The sequence below is a fragment of the Micromys minutus genome (assembly GCF_963924665.1).
Source record: "Micromys minutus genome assembly, chromosome: 16".
NCBI classification, from domain to species: Eukaryota; Metazoa; Chordata; class Mammalia; order Rodentia; family Muridae; genus Micromys; species Micromys minutus.
This window is the reverse complement of record NC_137985.1, coordinates 4168121-4180538: the sequence shown is the minus strand read 5'-3', so window position 1 is coordinate 4180538 and position 12418 is coordinate 4168121.

Below are 12418 nucleotides of genomic sequence, written 5' to 3'. Positions count from 1 at the left end.
TTGTTTCCGGGCCCCGTCCTATTTCCTGTCGTCCATGCAGAGCTTCCGGTCTGATGCCCTGTTCTGGTTCCCGTGCCCTATTTCCATTCCCAATGTCCTCTTTCCATCCTTGAAGACCTGCTTCCTTTCCTAGATACCCTGTTTTGGGGCCTGGTTTGCCTGTTTCCAGTCCCGGTGGGCAGGTGCATTATCTCAGGGCAGACCAGGATGACTGGGAAACCTCACATCTGGTCCAGCAGTTATAGTTGCTATAGGTGTGCTATAGGTATGGACTTGCTCCATGAGTCCTGAAGAGGGGTCAGAGGTTATGGGCTAGGGTCAAAGGTCAGCAGTGAGCACTGTCTTAAATAAATAAAATCTAGTATTAATTTAATTATTGTTAACTTATGTAAAATTAATTTTATATAAGCTTTCTTTTAAAATAATCTGGATAAAATTAATTTAATATGTATTTATTTTAAATAAAATTAATCAATATGAATTTAAATATTTATTTCCATTGTGAATGTGTCACTGTGTAAGTACAATCTCTCCCCTGAAACCGGAAGCTAGGTGAGTGTGAGCCTCTGTGTGGGTGCTGGGTATTAGAGCAAGGAACTCAGAAAGAGCAGTTTGTTTTCTAACCACTGAACGATCTCTCAAGCACCAATGTTTTTATTCCTCATCAAATACACAGTATATATCATAAAGCTCTCTGCATTTTATTTTATCCTTGGAGTCTTCCTGATGGTTCTCAGCCCCTATCTGACAAGCAGTGGCCCCGGGGTTCTTTCCCATGCTGACTCCCTCTGTCCTCTGTGAGGAAGCTGTGATTAAAGCCAGGCACTTCCACTTAGAGCTGGGGAGGCTCATTTGAAAATACTTAATTTAATCCCAACAGTGTATATGTGGTTGTGTAAATAGCCCATGTGAGGCATCCCTTCTCCCTGAGGTACCAGGATATTATAGTATAGAATTTATTCAGGGCATGGGGAGGGGACTTGGGAGTGTAATAGAGGCAGAGGCAGAGAGAGAGAGAGAGAGAGAGAGAGAGAGAGAGAGAGAGAGAGAGAGACATAAAGTGAGAGACATATAGAGAGAAACATAGATATAGTAATAGAGAGATAGAAAGAAACAGAGAGTCACAGAGAGAGACACATAGAGTGAGAAACATATATAGAGAGAGACATGAGAGAGATTGGAGACATAGAGAAATACATAAAAATAACATAGAACCAGAGACATAGATAAATAGATAATCTGAGACAGAGAGATAGAAAGAGAGAGACAAAGACATTGAGAGAGAGAGAGTGAGAAGAAAAGAGAAGAGAAGAGAAGAGAAGAGAAGAGATAGAAAGCAGAGGCTGGCCATGAGCAACTGGAGAGAGAAGAGTAAGGGAAAGGAAGAGAGAGTGAAAGAATAGAGGAGCAAGGCCAAGAGAGAGAGGGGCAAACATAATGTGCATGCTTCCATCCTACATAGATAATCACATGAGGTGGAGGGAAGAAGGCACATAGGAGGGAGTCAAGAGTGGGAGATAAAAAAAGGGTGGACAGGGTCATGTATAGGAAGGGACAGAGAACAGGGGGTCAGGAAATAGAAATATGTTGCAGTAGATAATGGATAACTGGGAGTAGCCTCTAGAAAGTCCCAGGTGCCAGGGAAATAAGAGGTTTCCAGAACCCAACAGAAATGACATTAGCCAAACTACACAACAAAGGGAAGCTAGAACCTGTAGAGATTGCTCCCAATTGATAGGCATGTGCCTCCCACTCATATCAAAATATTTATTCCAGAATTCTTCCTGTGAACAAAAGAACAGCTCCATCAGAATAGTCAGGGGGTAAGATTGAAGAAACTGAGGATTGCAACCCCAAGGGAAAAAAAATATCCACTAACCTGACCACACGGTACATTCAGGGACTAAACCAGCAACCAAAGAGCACAAATGGAGAGACCCTTGCTTCAGCTCTTGATGTAGCAGAGGATGTCATTATCTGACACTGATGGAAGAGGAGGCATTTGGGGCAAAAATGCAGAATTCCCCCTTATTTTGGGGCAAAAATGTAAAAATTCCTATCATTTTGTACAAAAATGCAGAAATTTCCCTTATTTTAGTTCAAAAATGCAGAAATTCCCATATTTTTGGGCAAAAAGGCAGAAATTTTGCTTTTTTGGGGGCTTAAATACAGAAATTTCACTTATTTCACGGTAAAAAGACAAAATTTTTTTTTATTTTGAAACAAAATTGCCGAAATTTACTTCTTTCAGTGCAAAAAGGCAGAAATTTTCCTTATATTGGGGCAAAAAGACAGAAATTCCCTTTATTTTGGGGCAAAATTGGAGAAATTTCGATTATTTTGGGGCTAAATTGCAGAAATATCGCTTTTTTTCTGGTAAAAAATGCAGAAATTTTCTTTATTTTGGGGCAAAATTGCAGAAATTTTTTATATTTTAGGGCAAAAAGGTAGAAATTCTTTATATTTTGGGGCAAAAATGCAGAAATTCCCCTTATTTGGGGGCAATAGAGCAGAAATTCCCATTATTTTGGGGCAAAAATGCAGAAACTCTTCTTATTTTGGGCAAAATTGCAGAAATTTTACTTATTTCATGGAAAAATGCAGAAATTTCTTTTATTTTAGATAAAATGAAGACATTATCACTAGAAAGGCAGAAAGTCTACTTATTTTGGGGCAAAAAAGTAGAAATTCCCCTTATTTTGGGGTAAGAAGACAGAAATTCCCTTTCTTTTGGGAGAAAAATGCAGAGATTCCACTTATTATTTGGCAAAAAAGCAGAAATTCACCTTATTTTGGGGCAAAAAGGCAGAAATTTTCCTATTTTTGGGGCATAATAGCAGAAATTTCCCTTATTTCATGGTAAAATGGCAGAATTTTCCTTATTTTGGGGTTAAAATTGCAGAAATTTCACTTATTTCAGTGCAAAAAGGCAGAAATTTTATTTCTTTTGGGGTAAAAATGCAGAAATTCCCTTTTTTGGGGGCAAAAAGGCAGAAATTCACCTTATTTTGCGGAAAAAATACAGATATATTCCTTATTTTGGTGGATAATTGCAGAAATTTCACTTATTTCACAGCAAAAAATGAGGAAATTATCCTTATTTTGGGGCAAAATTGCAGATTTAACTTATTTCTGGGCAAAAATGCAGAAATATTCCTTATTTTGGGGCAAAAATGCAAAAATTCCCTTTATTTGGGGGTAAAATTTCAGAAATTTCCCTTATTTTGCAGCAAAATAGCAGAAATTTCACTTATTTCATGTTAAAAAGGCAGAAATTTCCATTATTTTGGGGCAAAAAGGAAGAAGTTCCCGTTATCTTGGGGCAAAAATATAGAAATTCTTTTTATTTTGGGGCAAAAATGCAGAAATTTCCATTATTTTATGGCCACTAGTCAAAAATTCCCCTTATTTGTGGCAAAAGGCAGAAATTACCATGATTTTTTAGCGAAAAGGCAGAAATTCCCCTTATCTTGGTGCAAAAAGGTAGAAATTCCCTTTATTTTGGGGTCAAAAAGGAATAAATTCTTATTTTGAGGCAAAAAGGCTGAAATTCTTTTATTTTGGGGCAAAAATGCAGAAATTCCTCTTATTTTGGGGCAAAAATGCGGAAAATTTGCATATTTTGGGGCATAATTGCAGAAATTTCACTTATTTCATGGTAAAAAGGCAGAAATTTTCATTATTTTGGGGCAAAATTGGTGAAATTTCACATATTTCAGTGCAAAAAGGCAGAAATTTTCCTTATTTTGTGGCAAAAAGGAGGAAATTCCTTTTATTTTGGGGCAAAATTGGAGAAATTTTGATTATTTTGGGGCTAAATTGCAGGAATTTCAATTATTTCTGGTAAATAATGCAGAAATTTCCTTTATTTTAGAAAAAAAGGCAGAAATTTCTTTTATTTTGAGGCAAAATTGCAGAAATTTTCCTTACTTTAGAGCAAAAAGTTAGAAATTCCTTGTATTTTCAGGCAAAAATTCAGAGATTCCCCTTATTTTGGGGCAAAAGAGCAGAAATTCCCATTATTTTGGGGCCAAAATGCAGAAACTCTCCTTATTTGGGGGCAAAATTGCAGAAATTTTACTTATTTCACTAAAAAATGCAGAAATTTCTTTTATTTTGGATTAAATAAAGAAATTTTCATTAGATTATGGCAGAAAGGCAGAAATTTCTTTTATTTTGGAACAAATTTGCAAAAATTTCACTTATTTTGGGGCAGAAAAGCAGAAATTCCCCTTATTATGGGGCAAAAAATGCAGAAATTTCCCTTATTTTGGGGCAAAAATGCAGAAATTCCCTTTATTTTGGGGCAAAAAGGCAGAAACTCCCCTTATTTTGGGGTAAAGAGGCAGAAATTTCCCTTCTCTATTGGGGCAAATTGGCAGAAATTTCCTTTATTTTAGGGCAAAAATGCAGAAATTCCTTTAATTTTAAGGAAAATGCAGAACTTCTCCTTATTTTGGGCCAAAAAGCAGAAATGCCATTTTTTGGGGTCAAAAAGGCAAAAATTTTAATTATTTTGTGGTATAAATGCAGAAATTCCTTTTATTTTGGGAAAAAATGGCAGAAATTTCCCATATTTTCTGGTAGAAAGGCAGAAAGTCTACTTATTTTGGGGCAAAAAGTTAGAAATTCCCCTTATTTTGTGGTAAAAAGACAGAAATTCCCTATATTTTGGGAGAAAAAGGCAGAAATTCCACTTATTTTTTGGCAAAAGGCAGCAATTCTCTTTATTTTGTGGCAAAAAAACGTAATTTCCCATTATTTTAGGGCAAAAATGCAGAAATTCTTCCTATTTTTGGCAAAAATGCAGAAATACCCCGTATTTTGTGGCAAAAAGCAGAAATTTTCCTAATTATGGGGCAAAAATTTGGAAATTTCACTCATTTCTCGGCAAAAAGGCAAAAATTCCCTTTATTTAGGGGAAAAAAGGCAGAAATTCCCCTTATTTTGGAACAAAAAGGAAAAAATTTCCCATTTTTCTGGTAGAAAGGCAGAAATTCCCCTTATTTTGGGGCAAAAATGGAGAAATTCCTCTTATTTTTGGGCAAAAAGAAAGAAATTGTCTTTCTTTTGGGGGGAAAAGGCAGAAATTCCACTTATTATTTGGCAAAAAGGCAGAAATTCTAATTTGGGGGCAAAAATGCAGAATTTTTTTTATTTTAATGAAAAAGAAGAAAGTTTCTGTTATTTTCTGACAGAAAGGCAGAAATTTCTTTTATTTTGGAACAAAATTGCAGGAATTTCAATTATTTTTTGGCAAAAAGGCAGAATTTCCCATTATTTTGGGGCAAAAATGCAGAAATTCCCCTTATTTGGGGGCAAAAGAGCAGAAATTCCCATTATTTTGGGGCAAAAATGCAGAAACTCTCCTTATTTTGGGCAAAATTGCAGAAATTTTACTTATTTCACAAAAAAATGCAGAAATTTCTTTTATTTTAGATAAAATTAAGACATTATCACTAGAAAGGCAGAAAGTCTACATATTTTGGGGTAAAGAGGTAGAAATTCCCCTTATTTTGGGGTAAGAAGACAGAAATTCCCTTTCTTTTGGGAGAAAAATGCAGAGATTCCACTTATTTTTTGGCAAAAAAGCAGAAATTCACCTTATTTTGGGGCAAAAAGGCAGAAATTTTCCTATTTTTGGGGCATAATAGCAGAAATTTCCCTTATTTCATTGTAAAAAGGCAGAATTTTCCTTATTTTGGGGTTAAAATTGCAGAAATTTCACTTATTTCAGTGCAAAAATGCAGAAATTTTCCTTCTTCTGGGGCAAAAAGGCAGAAATTCCCTTTATTTTGGTGCAAAATTGGAGAAATTTCGATTATTTTGGGGCTAAGTTGGCGAAATATAACTTACTTCTGGTAAAAAATGCAGAAATTTCCTTTATTTTGGGGCAAATAGGCCGAAATTTCTTTTATTTTGAGGCAAAATTGCAGAATTTTTTAAATTTTAGGGCAACAAGGTAGATAGTCTTTTTATTTTGGGGCAAAAAATGAAGAAATTCCCCATATTTTGGGGCAAAAATGAAGAAATTCCTTTTATTTTGGGCAAACGAAAGAAATTTCCCTTATTTTGGGGTAAATAGGCAGAAATTTTCCTTCTCTATTTTGGAAAATTTGCAGAAATTACCCTTATTTTTGGTCAAAAAGACAGAAATTCCTTTTATTTTGGGGCAAAAATGCAGAAATTCCCTTTATTTTTGGCCAAAAAGCAGAAATGCAATTTTTTGGGGGCAAAAAGGCAAAAATTTCACTTGTTTTGTGGCAAAACTGCAGAAATTCCGCTTATTTTGGGACACAAAGTCAGAAATTTTCTGTATTTTCGGGTAGAAAGGCAAAAATTCTCAATATTTTGGGGCAAAAAAGGAGAAATTCTTTTTATTTTGTGGCAAAAAGGCATAAATTCCCCTTATTTTGGGACAGAAACGCAGAAATTATCGGTATTTTCGGGTAGAAAAGCAGAAATTCTCCTCATTTTGTGGCAAAAATTCAGAAATTTATCTTATTTTGGGGCTAAAACAAAGAAATTCCCTTTATTTTTAGAGAAAAATGCAGAAATTCCACTTATTTTTTGCAAAAAGGAGGCAATTCCTTTCTTTTGGGGCAAAAAGGCAGAAATGCCCCTATTTTGGGGCCAAAAGGCGGTAATTCCCCTTATTTTAGGGCAAAAAGCCGAAATTCCCCTAATTTTGAAACAAAAATGCAGAAATTTTCTTTATTTTGGTGAAAAAGCAGGAAATTTCTGTTATTTTCTGGCAGAAAGTCAGGAATTTCTTTTATTTTGGAAAAAATTGCAGAAATTTCACTTATTTTGGGCCCAAAAGGCAGAATTTCCTTTTATTTTGAGGCAAAATTCGGAAATTCCCCTTATTTTTTGGGCAAAACTGCAGAATTTTCACTTCTTTCAGGGCAAAACGACAGAAATTCCCCTTATTTTGGGGTAAAAATGCAGAAATTCCCCTTACCTTGGTGCAAAAGGGTAGAAATTCCCTTTACTTTGGGGTCAAAAAGGCAAAAATACTTCTTATTTTTGGGCAAAAAGGCAGAAATTCCCCTTATTTTGGGGCAAAAATGCATAAATTTCCCTTATTTTTAGGCAAAAATTCAGAAATTCCTTATTTTTGGGGGCAAAAATGCAGAAATTCACCTTATTTTGTGGAAAAATGCAGAAATATTCCTTATTTTGGGGGAAAATTGCAGAAATTTTACTTATTTCACGGCTAAAAAGCAGAAATTTTCCTTATTTTGGGGCAAAATTGCAGAAATTTAACTTATTTCAGGGCAAAAATGCAGAAATATTCCTTATTTTGGGGCAAAAATGCAGAAATTCCCTTTATTTTGTGGTAAAATTTCAGAAATTTCCTTTATTTTACAGCAAAATAGCAGAAATTTCACTTATTTCTGGTATAAAAGGCAGAAATTTCCCTTATTTTGGGGCAAAAAGTAAGAAATCCCCCTTATCTTGAGGCAAAATATAGAAATTCTCTTTATATTGGGGAAAAAATGCAGAAATTTACATTATTTTATGGCCAAAAGTCAGAAATTCCCCTTATTTGTGGCAAAAAGGCAGAAATTTCCATGATTTTTGGGCAAAAATGGAGAAATTCCCTTTATTTTAGGGGAAAAATGAAGAATTTCCCCCTATTTTTGTCAAAAATGCAGAAATACCCAGTATTATGTGGCAAAAACAGAAATTTTCCTTATTATGGGGCAAAATTGCAGAAATTTACTCATTTCATGGCAAAAAGGCAGAAATTCCCTTTATTTAAAGGCAAAAAAGGCGGAAATTCTCCTTATTTTGGGGCAAAAAGGAAGAAATTTCCTTTATCTTGTGGTAAAAAGTCAGAAATTCTTCTGATTTTGGGGCAAAATTGCAGAAATTTCACTTATTTCAGAGAAAAAAAGCAAAAATTTTTTTTATTTTGGGGCAAAAAGGCAGAAATTCCCATTATTTTGGGGCAAAAAGGCAGAAATTCACCTTATTTTGGGGTAAAATTGCAGAAATTTCACATATTTGAGGGCAAAAAGGCAGAAATTTCCCTTATTTTGGGGCAAAATTGCAGAAATTTCACTTATTTCAGGGTAATAATTCAGAAATTCCTCTTATTTTGGGGCAAAAAAGACAGAAATTCTCTTTATTTTGTGGGTAAAAGACAGAAATTCCACTTATCTATAGAAAAAAAAGCAGAAATTCTTCTTATTTTGGAGCAAAAATGAAGAAATTTTCCTCTTTTATGGCAAAAAGTTATGTATTCCCCTTATTTTCAGGCAAAAAGGCAGAAATTCCCCGTATTTTGAAGCAAAATTGCAGAAATTCCCCTAATTATGGGGCAAAAAGGCAGAAATTCCCTATATGTTGGGGCAAAAAGTCAGAAATTCTCCTTATTTTGGGGCAAAACTCAGAAATTTCCCTTATTTTGGGACAAAATTGCAGAAATTTCACTTATTTTGGGGCAAAATTGAAGAAATTTCACTTATTTCAGGGAAAAAAGGCAGAAATTTTTCTTATTTTGGGGCAAAAATGCAGAAATTCTTAATATTTTGTGGCAAAAATGCAGAAATTCCCTTTATTTTGAGGTAAAAAGGGTGAAATTCCTTTTAATTTGGGGCAAACAGGCAGAAATTTCCCTTATTTTGGGACAAAAAGACAGAAATTCCCCTTATTTTGTGGCAAAAAGGCCGAAATTTCCTTTATTTTGGGGCAAAATTGCAGAAATTTCACTTATTTCAGGGCATAATTAAAAAATCCCTTATATTTTGGGGCAAAAAGACAGAAATTCCGTTCATTTTTGGCTAAAAAGTCAGAAATTTTACTTATTTTGAGGTAAAAAGGCAGAAATTCCTCTTATTTTGGGGCAAAAATGAAGAAATTTCCCTTTTTTGTGGCAAAAGGTATACATTCCCCTTACTTTCAGGATAAAAAGCAGAAATTCCCTGTATTTTGAAGCAAAATTGCAGAAATTCTCATAATTTTCGGGCAAACAGGCAGAAATTCTCCTTATTTTGGGGCAAAATTCCAGAAATTTCCTTTACATTGGGGCAAAATTGCAGAAATTTCCCTTATTTTGGGGCAAAATTGCAGAAATTTCACTTATTTCAGGGTAATAAGTCAGAAATTCCCCTTATTTTGGGGCAAAAAAAGACAAAAATTCCCTTTGTTTTGGGGGAAAAATACAGAAATTCCACTTATTTAGGGGCAAAAAGGCAGAAATTCCCTTTATTTTGGAGCAAAAATGAAAAATTTTTTTTTATGGCAAAAAGGTATGCATTCCCATTATTTTCAGGCAAAAAGGCAGAAATTCCCCGTATTTTGGAGCAAAATTGCAGAAATTCCCCTAATTTTGGGGCAAAAGGCAGAAATTCCCTTTATTTTGGGGAAAAATCAAAAATTCCTTTTATTTTGGGGCAAAATTCAAGAAATTTCCTTTATTTTGGGGCAAAATTGCAGGAATTTACCTTATTTTGAGGCAAAATTGCAGAAATTTTTTTTATTTGGGCAAAATTGCAGAAATTTCACTTATTTTCAGGTAAAAAGGCTGAAATTTCCTTTATTTTGGGGCAAAAAGGGAGAAATTCCCCTTGTTTTGGGGCAAAATTGCAGACATTTGCCTTATTATGGGGAAAAATTGCAGAAATTTCCCTTATTTTAGGGCAAAATTGCAGAAATTTCACTTATTTCAGAGAAAAAAAGCAAAAATTTTTCTTATTTTGGGGCAAAAAGGCAGAAATTCCCATTATTTTGGGGTAAAAAGGCAGAAATTCACCTTATTTTGGGGTAAAATTGCAGAAATTTCACATATTTCAGGGCAAAAAGGCAGAAATTTCACTTATTTTGGGGCAAAATTGCAGAAATTTTACTTATTTTAGGGTAATAAGTCAGAAATTCCCTTTATTTTGGGGCAAAAAAGACAGAAATTCCCTTTGTTTTGGGGGAAAATGACAGAAATTTCACTTATTTAGAGGCAAAAAGGCAGAAATTGCCCTTATTTTGGAGCAAAAATGAAGAAATTTCCCTTTTTTATGGCAAAAGTTATGCATTCTCCTTATTTTCGGGCAAAAAGGCAGAAATTCCATGTATTTTGGAGCAAAATTGCAGAAATTCCCCTAATTGTGGGGCAAAAACGCAGAAATTCCCTATATGTTGGGGCAAAAAGACAGAAATTTTCCTTATTTTGGGCAAAACTCAGAAATTCCACTTTTTTGGGGGCAATATTCCAGAAATTTCCCTTATTTTGGGGCAAAATTGCAGAAATTTCACTTATTTTAGGGCAAAATTTTAGAAATTTCACTTATTTCAGGGAAAAAAGGCAGAAATTTTCCTTATTTTGGGGCATAAAGGCAGAAATTCCTAATATTTTGTGGCAAAAATGCAGAAATTCCTCTTATTTTGAGGTAAAAAGGCTGAAATTCCCCTTATATGGGGGAAAAGGGCAGAAATTTCCCTTATTTTGGGGCAAAATTGCAGAAATTTCACTTATTTCAGAGAAAAAAAGCAAAAATTTTTCTTATTTTGGGGCAAAAAGGCAGAAATTCCCATTATTTTGGGGCAAAAAGACAGAAATTCACCTTATTTTGGGGTAAAATTGCAGCAATTTCACATATTTCAGGGCAAAAAGGCAGAAATTTCCCTTATTTTGGGGCAAAATTGCAGAAATTTCACTTATTACAGGGTAATAAGTCAGAAATTCCCCTTATTTTGGGGCAAGAAAGACAGAAATTCCCTTTGTTTTGCGGTAAAAGACAGAAATTCCACTTATTTAGAGGCAAAAAAGCAGAAATTCTTCTTATTTTGGAGCAAAAATGAAGAAATTTCCCTTGTTTATGGCAAAAAGGTATGCATTCCCCTTATTTTTGGGCAAAAGGGCAGAAATTCCCCATATTTTGGAGCAAAATTGCAGAAATTCCTCTAATTGTGGGGCAAAAAGGCAGAAATTCCCTATATGTTGGGGCAAAAAGACAGAAATTCTCCTTATTTTGGGGCAAAACTCAGAAATTCCACTTATTTTGGGGCAAAATTCCAGAAATTTCCCTTATTTTGGGGCAAAATTCAGAAATTTCACTTATTTTGGGGCAGAATTGCAGAAATTTCACTTATTTCAGGGAAAAAAGGCAGAAATTTTCTTTATTTTTGGGCAAAAATGCAGAAATTCTTAATATTTTGTGGCAAAAATGCAAATATTCCAATTATTTTGAGGTAAAAAGGCTGAAATTCCTTTTATTTTGTGGCAAAAATGCAGAAATTTCTTTTATTTTGGGGCAAAATTGCAGAAATTTCACTTATTTCAGGGCATAATTCAAAAATTCCTTATATTTTGAGGCAAAAAGACAGAAATTCCGTTTATTTTTGGGTAAAAAGGCAGAAATTTCACTTATTTTGAGGTAAAAAGGCAGAAATTCCTCTTATTTTGGGGCAAAAATGAAGAAATTTCCCTTTTTTGTGGCAAAAGGTATACATTCCCCTTACTTTCGGGATAAAAAGCAGAAATTCCCCGTATTTTGAAGCAAAATTGCAGAAATTCTCATAATTTTTGGGCAAAAAGGCAGAAATTCTCCTTATTTTGGGGCAAAAAGACAGAAAAACTACTTTTTTTCGGGAGCAAACAGTCGTAAATTCCAGTTGGCAAAGGGCAGAGACCTTGGAGTACATGGGAGAGGGCAAGCTTTCCAGCTTTGTTGAAAAGAAAGTGCATCTAAGGAAGAAGAAAACACTAGAAAGGATCAAAGTTCCTCAGACTTCTCCCTAAGAAACCAGCTCCAGGAGGAAAATAATGGCAGGCACACCCATAGCTCTTGAACACCATCTCATTGGTGAATGAGTGCTGTATTAAGGAAGCAGCAATTACCTTTCATCATGCCTAAGCAATTAAAGCACCAGTGGTTTAAAAACTGTAAAGAAATACTGAGAGTAATTAATATATTAGGGGACTTTTTTTTCTTGAACAGTAGTTAATTTGGGTCTGAAATGTTTCTGTATAAAAGTGTACAAGTTCAATACTTGTTTTTAATACCACAGTTTGTTTGTTTGTTTCTTTCTTTCTTTCTTTCTTAATTTCTTTCTTTCTTTCTTTCTGAGAGAGAGAGAGAGAGAGAGAGAGAGAGAGAGAGAGAGAGAGAGAGAGAGAGAGAGAGAGAGACAGACAGATAGACTGACTGACTAGATGTGGTTTGTGTATGTGAGTACAGGTGCCTACAGAGGCCAGAAGAGGAAGTAAGATGTCTGGAGTTAGAGGTGATTGTGAGTCACCGGATGTGGTTGCTTGGAACCAAAATCAGGTCCTCTGGGAGAGCAGTAAGAGCTCTGAACTGAACTATCTCTTCTTCAGCCCCATAACTTGCATATTTATTGAAATAGGGTTTCTATGTTTAGCCCTGGCTGTCCTGGAACTCACTCTTTAGCCCAGTCTGGCCTGGAATTCAGA